Genomic DNA, 9712 nt, shown 5'->3' on the forward strand with positions numbered 1-9712 from the left:
GACAGAAACAACAGCTGAGTGACACAAGGATACTTAAGAGATTCTAAAAGCAGTTTGTGATTTCAAATACAATAGCTGGTTTGTATCCAAATATCTGATATGGTTACGCTCACTCCACAAGAGATTCTATGTTGTTTCTCTACATTTTCCTCCAATTGTCAGTGGTAGAAATATTGCATTTTGTTCCAAAGGAAATTTTCTTAATACACCCCAATGATATAATTATTGTTTAAATAGAAGACAGTATCCTGTTCATGTTTTTAGAGGCTCTGGTAAAAATCTCAAGTTTGTTAAAATAAAGAGTCTCTCAAAGAAATGGAAACAGACTTAGGGCAACCTTTGTTAAAAAGTTTTGCCAGTGCTTCAAGAACACAGAATTATTTATATTATTATCTAAAATCAATAAATAAATAAGGTTCCTGTGAGAAATAAGTTCCAGTCCGAATGAAATCGGCTCAGGCAGAATCCTCTGAGAAGTACATTTTTATTCACGTTCTTGCAAGAGTGGGTGACCTAGCAAGTAGGCACCCTTTCAGTTCTTGAAACGCACCTTTTTATTTCCTAATCCCAGCCGAATTTTTCCCTCCCGTCTCCCATTGGTTAGGTACTCCAGGGTTCACAGTCTGTCCGAGGCACATAAAATTCTTCCCGGATATCCTGCCTCTGTTTACTTCTCTTTATGCTACACCTAAAGGGATTATCTGACTAGTTTATTTCTTTCCTTTTTGGTAAAAAAATTGCTCAATGTCATTAGCCCTGGTTAAATGTTTGAACTACCCTTCTAGACACTAATCCAGTATGAATCAGTTTGTCCTTTTGTCTGTGTGATAAGAGATGTTCTACAAGCCTTTGCTGGAGTCTCTTTGTCTTAGTCATTCTCTTATCATGTCACCTCTCATGGAAACGGCTTTTCTCTTCTGCAAAAGCAATACCTGCCTTTCTTATAGTTCCCCTCCTCCAAAAATTATTCCTTGGCTTTCAGTATTCCCACCCTACAAATATATAATCTTGTCTACAGAAATTACAGTTACAGCAACACCACAGATGCAACCAGCATAACCTTGATTATGTAAGTATAGTTTATTCCTAAATAAAATTAAGGATGAGCTATATGAGTACAATTGCATGCAGAGACTAAAGTCTCATCTATATGAAGACACACAGAAAAGGGTTAACCTCTATGGAGATGCAAGTATTTAAGTACGAAAACGACATGTAAAATAGACTTCAGGAGTTGTATTTACACAGCCAACATAAGGCCACAGCTTCATGTGTATTCAAGCTGGTTACTGCTCCCATTTTTCTATTGTTAAACTTCATCTTAATTACATTGTATTCTTTAAACACTTGGCTTTGCACCCATCTAGTTTCTTTCAACTAACTCAACCATGCATTTTAAAATTTAAATACCCAGTCAGAACTGCGGGCCCTGAGCCCAGCCACCACGAGACAACAAGATGATATCATCATGCTCAGTCTGAGAGACAGAGCTGAGTAGAGAATAAAGAGGCCAGATAACTCCAGAGGAAAGGACTGCTCACCAGGAGATGCATCACTTAAGAGGGCTTATGAAGCCTGTGCAGCCAAAGCTGCCTGGCGTGGACCCTGCTCATACACTGAGCACAGGTTTAACCAGCTCCCACAAGCTGCCACTCTTCTCACCTTCACGCTAGAATAGCACAATTACTGGGGGGAAATGAGAGATGTAGGGCTCCCTCTTTATGAGGCTTGAAGCGTTTGTGGAATTATAATGTAACATTACATGCCAATTGTTCTTGTAAATAAAGGCTGCTACTGATGAACATTTGTCCCTGCATATATCAGCTAAAGGTGTGCAAATGACCGTATGAAGGCATACCCCAACTCATTACCAGTTTCAACAAGGCCTAACAAAATATTCAGAGTTTGACTGACATCACTGAAAACGTTCCCCCATCCCTATACAAAAGCTCAAAATTTACCTGCCACTTCTGCGTTATGCTTTATGTTGAAATAGATGAAAAATCATTACCCACTTTTGAGGGGTTTTATGTACGTAAAATACATCTTCCATTCTAATAAACCCTAACAGCTCTTAAGAGATCTCTTTCAATAGAATTTAAAATAGAGTTGAAACATTCCTAATGGCTGGTAATTACTTAGAAGGTTTCTATAAGTGTCTGTGAGACTTTATGTACACATACACAGAAATACATAGACACAGAGGCATATGAGTGTGTAAGCACAGGCAACCTAGCAAGTAAGTCTCCCTTTCATAATGTACTTACATAGTTTCCACATTGACATTTTAGCTACGTTAAAATTGTGTGTGTAATGTGCATATAACTAAAAAATTACAAACTTCTGCAAATGCTTGGAGTCAAACTCTTGTCACGCTTAGACTGCTGAGAGTCACGCAGCTCTCTGAATGGTAGGAATACTCGTAGCATGCCTGGAAACCCTCACAGAAAAGAGCTGTTGTGGTAATAATTGAGCCATCTTCCAGGCTTACCAACCTCCCTGATATTTTCTTTAAATCAAAGTGCTTTCTGAGACATTTCTCCAGTCACCTTTATTCCTCATTATTCTCTGTCTTTACCAAAATCAAGTAGAATGTGAAAAGGCTATTATAGCATATTAATTTTTCATCTGATACTGTCAATCTGGTTAATGCAAAAAATGGATCCATTTAATTTAAACCAGAGTTTGTTTGGCTAAAAAATTAGAGGCATTGATGGAAAAACTATACTATGTACTTAAAATGTTTGGCTATGGATTTTGTCATCCGCTCTATTTCACATAAAACAGAAGGTTATACGCCTTTGGATAAACTTCAAGGAGGCTGCCAGCTCTGTTGGCAGAGATGGCACAAGGTCACAGCAAATACACTGAGCTCTAATCCCAAACAGTGGTGACTCCATGACTACCACTTCACTAAATCTTTAGCACATGCATTCCTAACACGTTATTTCTCAGGTTTAAACATTACATTTTCATACTTGGTTATAATGAAAAACATTACCATTTAGATTCAACTCTACTCAGAGAGTCAAGGCCAAAGCAGTTTCTGAAATGTGTTAACATTTCCAGGTAAACATGCCTGGAATAAATACTCCATGAACACATGAAGTACCTTCCACCACACAATAAGCTGGTAACGTAGCATTCATAGTGGGAGGATTCTCTATTCTTTTGACAGGTAAGGACAGAAATGACAAAACCAACTTTTTTGGGGTTTTGCACATCCTAACAGACCCTGCTGTGGCAGGGGGGTTGGATTAGATGATCTCCAAAGGTCCCTTCCAACCCTATGATTCTATACCAACACAGCATTCAAGACATTTTAAAAAACCCTGTAAACTGCCAAACCAAAGTTGAGGACACATCCAGTCAGTACCATCTTCCTCAGTGTGCAGTTTGTTGAAACCTAGCAACAAAACTGGAGAAATCCTAACATCTTCACCTCATCCTGGCCATTCAAGCCAAAGATGTTAATCTCTATGTTGTAAAGATGTAGTTCTTTATAAAGCCTGGCTCACTGAACTGATCAGGTAGAAGATAACCTCCTCCTACCCCAAAAAAGGAAGGAGAAGTAGGGCAGACAAAAGAAAGAAGACACAAATTTTTTAAGTCTGCTTTATCTGCATACATGGGCAGTAGGTAGCTCCATTATTTCTGCTGCTGTTCAGAGTTGCATAGAGAGAGTACGAAAGTGGGAAAAATGGCCCATTATCTTAGCATTCATTGCCATTTCTCAGAAATCTATAAGCATCAGTAATCTTGACCAGATTGTTGACAGTTCCCCTCTATCAACACAGGTAGACACTGCCATAGGCTGAACATTGTTTTACATCATCAGGCTCACGCGCTTGATATTAATACCCATATTTTCAGGTTATCAACACAGTAAAAAAGGCCAGATAATAATGGCATCATCGTCGTCACTATGATTTCAAAAAGCAGAAAAGGTGAAACAGCAGGCTGCAGAATGAAACTGTGCTGGTCTACTTTTGTTTAATTTCTGACATCAGCAGAATTATTTGACCTCAAAATACTTAAGTAGCTATTTGCAAATAATAACCTGCCCACTATGGTCCATGTGGAATAAACTCCTTGCACATATGTTCATCTCGCATAGCTCCGTGACAAAATATTTAAAAATTCAAGTTTGAGGTTATGCCATTTCACCTACACATTTCAGATGACATTGCAGAGCCTAGACAAACCAGTTTCACCAATACTCCCAGAAAGATCAACTTCCTATTACACAAGGTAAACCAGAAGAAGGAACAGAATACTGTCACCAGTTCTTTTTTTCAGCTTTGTAATCCTTTTATTGAGGTAAAATTCCTTACACAGGAAACACCACAGACCATTTTTGCAGTCACTTAAATTTCACATGCCACATACAGACCCTGTCAGGGGAACCTAAGCGCATTCTCAGACATTTTACTAGTGACAGTGAGATCTAATAATGCAATTAACAGAAATTAAAATAAGCTGGTTTGCTTGGAAGCAATTCAGGCAGCCTAAGCAGTCATGTCATTTATTAGATTTAAAAGCAAAACACAACTAAGTCAGATACTGAGAATAAAAACAGTTGTGTGATACAGCCACGGAGAAGACAGGCTCTTTGGAATAACACCACAAATTCTGTAATTAAAGAGGTTAGGAATGATAAGCCCCCCCTTTTCATTACTGTCATAACGTTACTGACATTTGCTAAAATAATCCTTTCTAGTGTGTATTTGCACTGAAGTGGAATTTGGAAACGGTTAACGTCAGTTGCAACTCAAGGTGTACATACATCAACTAGGAATTCTTTTCCAATGATTAATACCTTTTAAAAACATCTCTAAAATGTAAATACATATATGTAAAAATATCGGTCCCTTTATAAGATACTTTATTTGAAGCACTGCATTTTTTTTAGCTCAGATATATTTAAAAAAAATTGATGTGAATATTAAAATGAAAAAAAATTCTAGTAATAACAATTATTTTCTCTTATGTGGAAGATTAGCTTAATATCCTAAGAAAATTTTTAATAAAAGTTAGAAATGTTGCTTTATAATTTTACGGAGTTTTCTGTTTAAAAAGTATAGCTAACTCTCAAAATTAATAACATACAATAAAAAGCAGTATAATTGCCTTTCACAATACAACAAACTTCATCTCCTTTGTAAAACATGCTGCTTGCTACACTACTAATGGTACATTCCAATACTGTATGAAAAATTTTCATTTCCATTTATAATCTTTTCTCAAAAGACCAGAGTTCAAACTAACACACTAATTATTAAAAAAAAAAAAAGCTTATAGCAACTTGGCATACTTTTATATCAATCAGCAGTAACCACATGTGGCTTAGTATATACTGTAAGTATAAGCTAATTTATTCTGGGTCTAACGAGAAAAAATGAGACAATTCAATTACAATGGCATTTCTAGAAAATATAACTACTCAAACAAGTTGCTGCAAAGCACCTTGAAAAAGTAATCAGCAGTTTGGTTTTGCCATTTTAATTATATTTTTATAAGTTTTACAGTTTTGTTGAAACCAACTTTATAACGACATCCTTAATTATAAGACATGTGACAGTCAGCTGTCAGAATGAGGATCAGACACTAAATTTATCAAATTCATATGTCCTAGGGGGTTTCTGATTCATCTACAGGATTCATTTTATATGAATGCCCGCAAGTTAAACACAGTGTAGATATTCAGATAAAAAAAAACAACTTTCAAGGATAGGTTTCCACTATTACTACTTTGATAATTATTCAGACTACATTGCAGTGATTTTTCAAAAGTATTTACATGCTAAAGAGAAAAACAGGAGAAAGATAAAAGCTGTATGTAACAACTACTCTTATACAGTATGTTGTACATACATCTGTATGTAACAACTGCAGATGCTAATCCAAACTCACCACAAAAGTTTTATGGCAGCACTGATCTCCCCATAAAGTTGTCATCATATGGCAGGGATATAAATTATATCAGATGCAAAGTTAATTGGGAAAAAGAATAAATGGCTGAACTGCCATTCTGAGCTTTTCCCATGGAAAAGAACACACACAATGTGGACACACCCTTTCGCTAATTCGTGGAATAAAAGGGAGATGAAGAAGTCAGAGTGCCCTCAGCTCAGGAATGCCAGGAATCCCCGGAGGAATGCCTGCGGGCCGCCGGCCGCGGCGCCCCCGACGCTCCGCGTTCCCGGGGTGCTGGGGGGCGGTGGGGGGGCGCTCCCCGCCGTCCCGCCCAGGGCTCCCGGCCCCGGGGGGCGCCCGGCCTTCAGCGGCCCCGGCACTGCGAGCTCACCTGAAACCAACCCCCGCTGCGGGGCAGCCGCCGCCGCCACACGCACTCGGGTAAAAGAGCCCCCGCTCTTTACAACCGCGAGAGAAAACTAAGAAATTTACAGATTTTAACGGAGTCTGTTTTCCCGGCAACTCCCTCTCCCCTCCGCTGGCAGCGCTCCCCTCTCCGCCGTTCAGCGCGCCCGCCCCGGGGGCGGCGGAGCCGCCGCTCGCCAGCGCAGCCCCGAGGAGCGCTCGGGGGAAGGCCTGCCCCGGCACGACCAACGCTCCGCCGGCCTCCCCGCGCGGGGATAGCCGCGTTGTTCCCTCCTCACGCCCGGGAGGACTCGGCGTCCTTGGCCTTTGGAAAGGAGCGTGTTTAACGGAGCGAGATGGAGGAGGAAAGACGGCGACCCAGGGCGCCTCGGCGCGGGGAGCCATCTCCACAGCCCCGGCAGCCCCAGCGGCACCACACGGCGACGTCGCCCTGTGCCCACCGCGCTCCCGGCAGGTCAGACCCACCGCCCTGCACCCGCCCGGCCATCTCGTCAGGGCGATGTAGGCGACGTGGTGCCCCCCACCCTCGACTCCCAGACGTCCCGTCGCCACCGTCCGCCGCCGCTCTCCTCACCCGTCCCGAGCCGCCTCGCCCTCTGAGGGGGATCCCCCTCACCTCCGCGCCGCTCTCGCCGCCAGCCGCGCTCGCCACCGGAGCTGAGGGCGGACTGCCCGCCCCCTCCAGCGGGGGAGGGGGGTGCCGGGGCCGGGCCCGGGCCCTGCCGGGGAGGAGCCAGGCGGGGGGCGCTCCCTCAGGTGAGCGGGGGGCGCTTTCCCGCCCGCGGCCCTTAGGCTCCCTGAGGGGGGGCGCGGCGCGCGCCGTCTCCTCAGGCTGGAGCCCCCCCCCACCCCCGACAGGCGCCTGTAAACGGCAAACTGAGGGGAAAACGCCCAGCTCCTCCTTCGCTCAGCCTGTGGCGAAGGGTGCCAGGGCGAGAGGGGGTGGCTGGAGCGGTCCTCTGAAGAGGCAGCCCAGCCCCGGGCCCAGGTTCTGTCAGGTCGAGGCCGCTCGACAGTCGGGGTTGTTTTCCCTCCCGAGCGCGGCCCGTCGGCGTGCGGAGGCGGCGGGAAGAGCTGAGGCAGCAGAAGGACGGGGCAGGGCGGGCGCGGTTTGGAACCTGTAGCAGAGGTAAGAGGGAAGGAGCGAGGAGCCGGGCCGGGGCCCACAGGGCAGCGTGTCCTTGCTGCTCCAGGAGCAACATCAGGAGCGCCTCTGGGCTGCCTTCAGCCTTTTGGGTGATTTTCACGTCTTCGGCTAGACTGGAAACATCCCAACCAGGTGTCTGCAGATTTCCAGAACATTCTACAGAGATAGTGAGAACTGAAGGGCTGCCATTCTGCAGCATGACTCTCTCCCCTGACCCAGGTGCGAAGGAAAGCTAGGTGCTCAGGGCTCGAGGTTTACAAGTGTCACACAAAAGAATACAGTGGCTATAAGCGTCTCACAGGAACTGGGCCTCAGTTAATTTCTTCTACCCTCAGAAATTTGTTCTCAAGATTCGAACCACCTAGAACAAGCAGCATTGGCAGGAAAAAAAAGGTTATAGTGAATATACAGGGGAAAAAAACACAACAAAATACGATAGCTGCACGTCTAGAATAAAGAAATGCAGGGCAGTGAACACACAAAGGAAAAAAATAGTATACAAGCCATGTAAGCCACTTACAGAGCTGTTTTACAGGAGGACTATGGATAGGCACACATCCTCTTTTCAAATCCAGCTGTGCTGGAGGTCACGGCTCTGCAAATTCCTGTGAGAGCTGCTCTGCTACCTGTTACACATCTGTCAAAACAAGCCTAGTTAGCAAACACTGTTGTATGGAGTTGTATTGTGTTTAACTCTACAGATTTTCTGTAGAGAATGCCGCCGTCTTAATTAGGATGCATAAACAGAAGAGGTTCAACCAGAAAACTAACTGTTCCCAATACAACATCAATATTGACACTTCTGGGGCACTGTATCCAGTTTTAGGTTCCCTGTTGGGGAAAAAAACCCAAGTTAACATTCACACGAATCTACTGTACATCAGAAAATTAAGTGCATTCTTAGAATTTTAAAAAGTATGTATTTCTGTAGTCTTCTAAGTCAGTATTCCATCATAAGGATCTATTGACAGCTGCAGGAAACAGTCAAAAGCAAAACAAGGAGACAGAAGTAGTGACTGACAGCAGTAGCTTGTGATAAAATACTATACTGATGGTTAATCAGTAGAAAGAATTGTAAACTGCAGAAACTGGACAAATTATAAGCAGTTCTGTAAAGCCAGATAGTGAGGTGTTTGCAAACATCTAACAATGTTTTCCTTTGCTGAAAGGATGGAAGTGTTAGGTGTGACAGGGGCTATAAAGTCTTCTGTTGTGGACAAATGCACCTCTACATAATGTACTAAATTCATTCTCCCTCAAAATGGTTGTTGAGAGGAAAGTCATACATGCATAGATTTTTCTGCTCTTGGTATTAAATTGACTTGTCAGAAAAATGGTCATGAGACAGAACAGCTCGAAATTGTGTTGCCATCTTGATCTTTTACATATTTTGCCATTTAACATTTGGTTTTCATATACTTTTTTTTTTTTTTCACATAACCAGAGGCCATGACTAATCTTGGAGCTGTTTAACTAAAAGATTTATATAGTTTGCTTAGCTCCTTTCACTGTAGTTTTCGGAAAGCACATGAAATTTACTCCCCACCCCCTCTAACTGGTAAAACTGAGAAACAAGGATTGGAAAAGAAACAAAGTAATTGAACTATTATTCTCTCAGAGTTACATGTGCTACGTGGCAAAGTTTTCAGTTGAACTCACAGACATGCATATATGTGGCTGTATTTTATTGCAATTAAAGTGTGAAGAAATATGCTGATAGTTTGTTCAGCCTCATACTGCAGTTTTGTAATGTGAAGGAATTGAACTTAATAGGAAACAAAATGCTTCATTAAAGAGGTGTATACACCTATAATTTTCAGGTTATTGTTAGAAGTTAATTAAGACAGGTGTTAATCAATGATGTTATACAATAATACATTTCCATTGCATTTAGAAGCAAACCAGAAAAAAACCATGAGAGATTCATTTCTTGCTAAAACAACCAGCCTATGATGACTAGTATCATTATTATATAGTCTATAACGAAGTTTTTTCATGATGTATTACCTATCAGGTAACAGCTCAGGAGACAATTCAATTGATATCTGGCATGCTCAGCATTAAACTTCTTAGAAAACTATTCACTTGTTCTTTATTGAGTTTCAGAAAAATTGTTTCATATGATAATTAGGACAAGGCATTTTTCTTTCTTTTTTTTTCTTTTATTTTTTTTGTATTAAAGAAAAAAAAAGAAAGCCAGGTGAGAAAAAGGTGGGACCAGCA

General features: G+C 42.1%; 1 protein-coding gene across 8 annotated transcripts in view; it reads right to left on the reverse strand.

The window, feature by feature from the left end:
- Positions 1 to 7057, reverse strand: part of CGNL1 (cingulin like 1) — a 67824-nt gene extending 60767 nt beyond the window's left edge. For 5 of the 8 annotated variants that reach the window (XM_063346149.1, XM_063346148.1, XM_063346147.1 and 2 more), the window contains exon 1: positions 6917 to 7057. The gene's annotated coding sequence lies outside the window, so the exon portion shown is untranslated. The remainder of the gene's footprint in view (positions 1 to 6916) is intronic. The other 3 variants (XM_063346145.1, XM_063346143.1, XM_063346146.1) reach the window with 3 other exon arrangements.
- Positions 7058 to 9712: the final 2655 nt, after the last annotated feature.

Source organism: Chroicocephalus ridibundus, chromosome 9 (assembly GCF_963924245.1).
Source record: "Chroicocephalus ridibundus chromosome 9, bChrRid1.1, whole genome shotgun sequence".
NCBI classification, from domain to species: domain Eukaryota; kingdom Metazoa; phylum Chordata; class Aves; order Charadriiformes; family Laridae; genus Chroicocephalus; species Chroicocephalus ridibundus.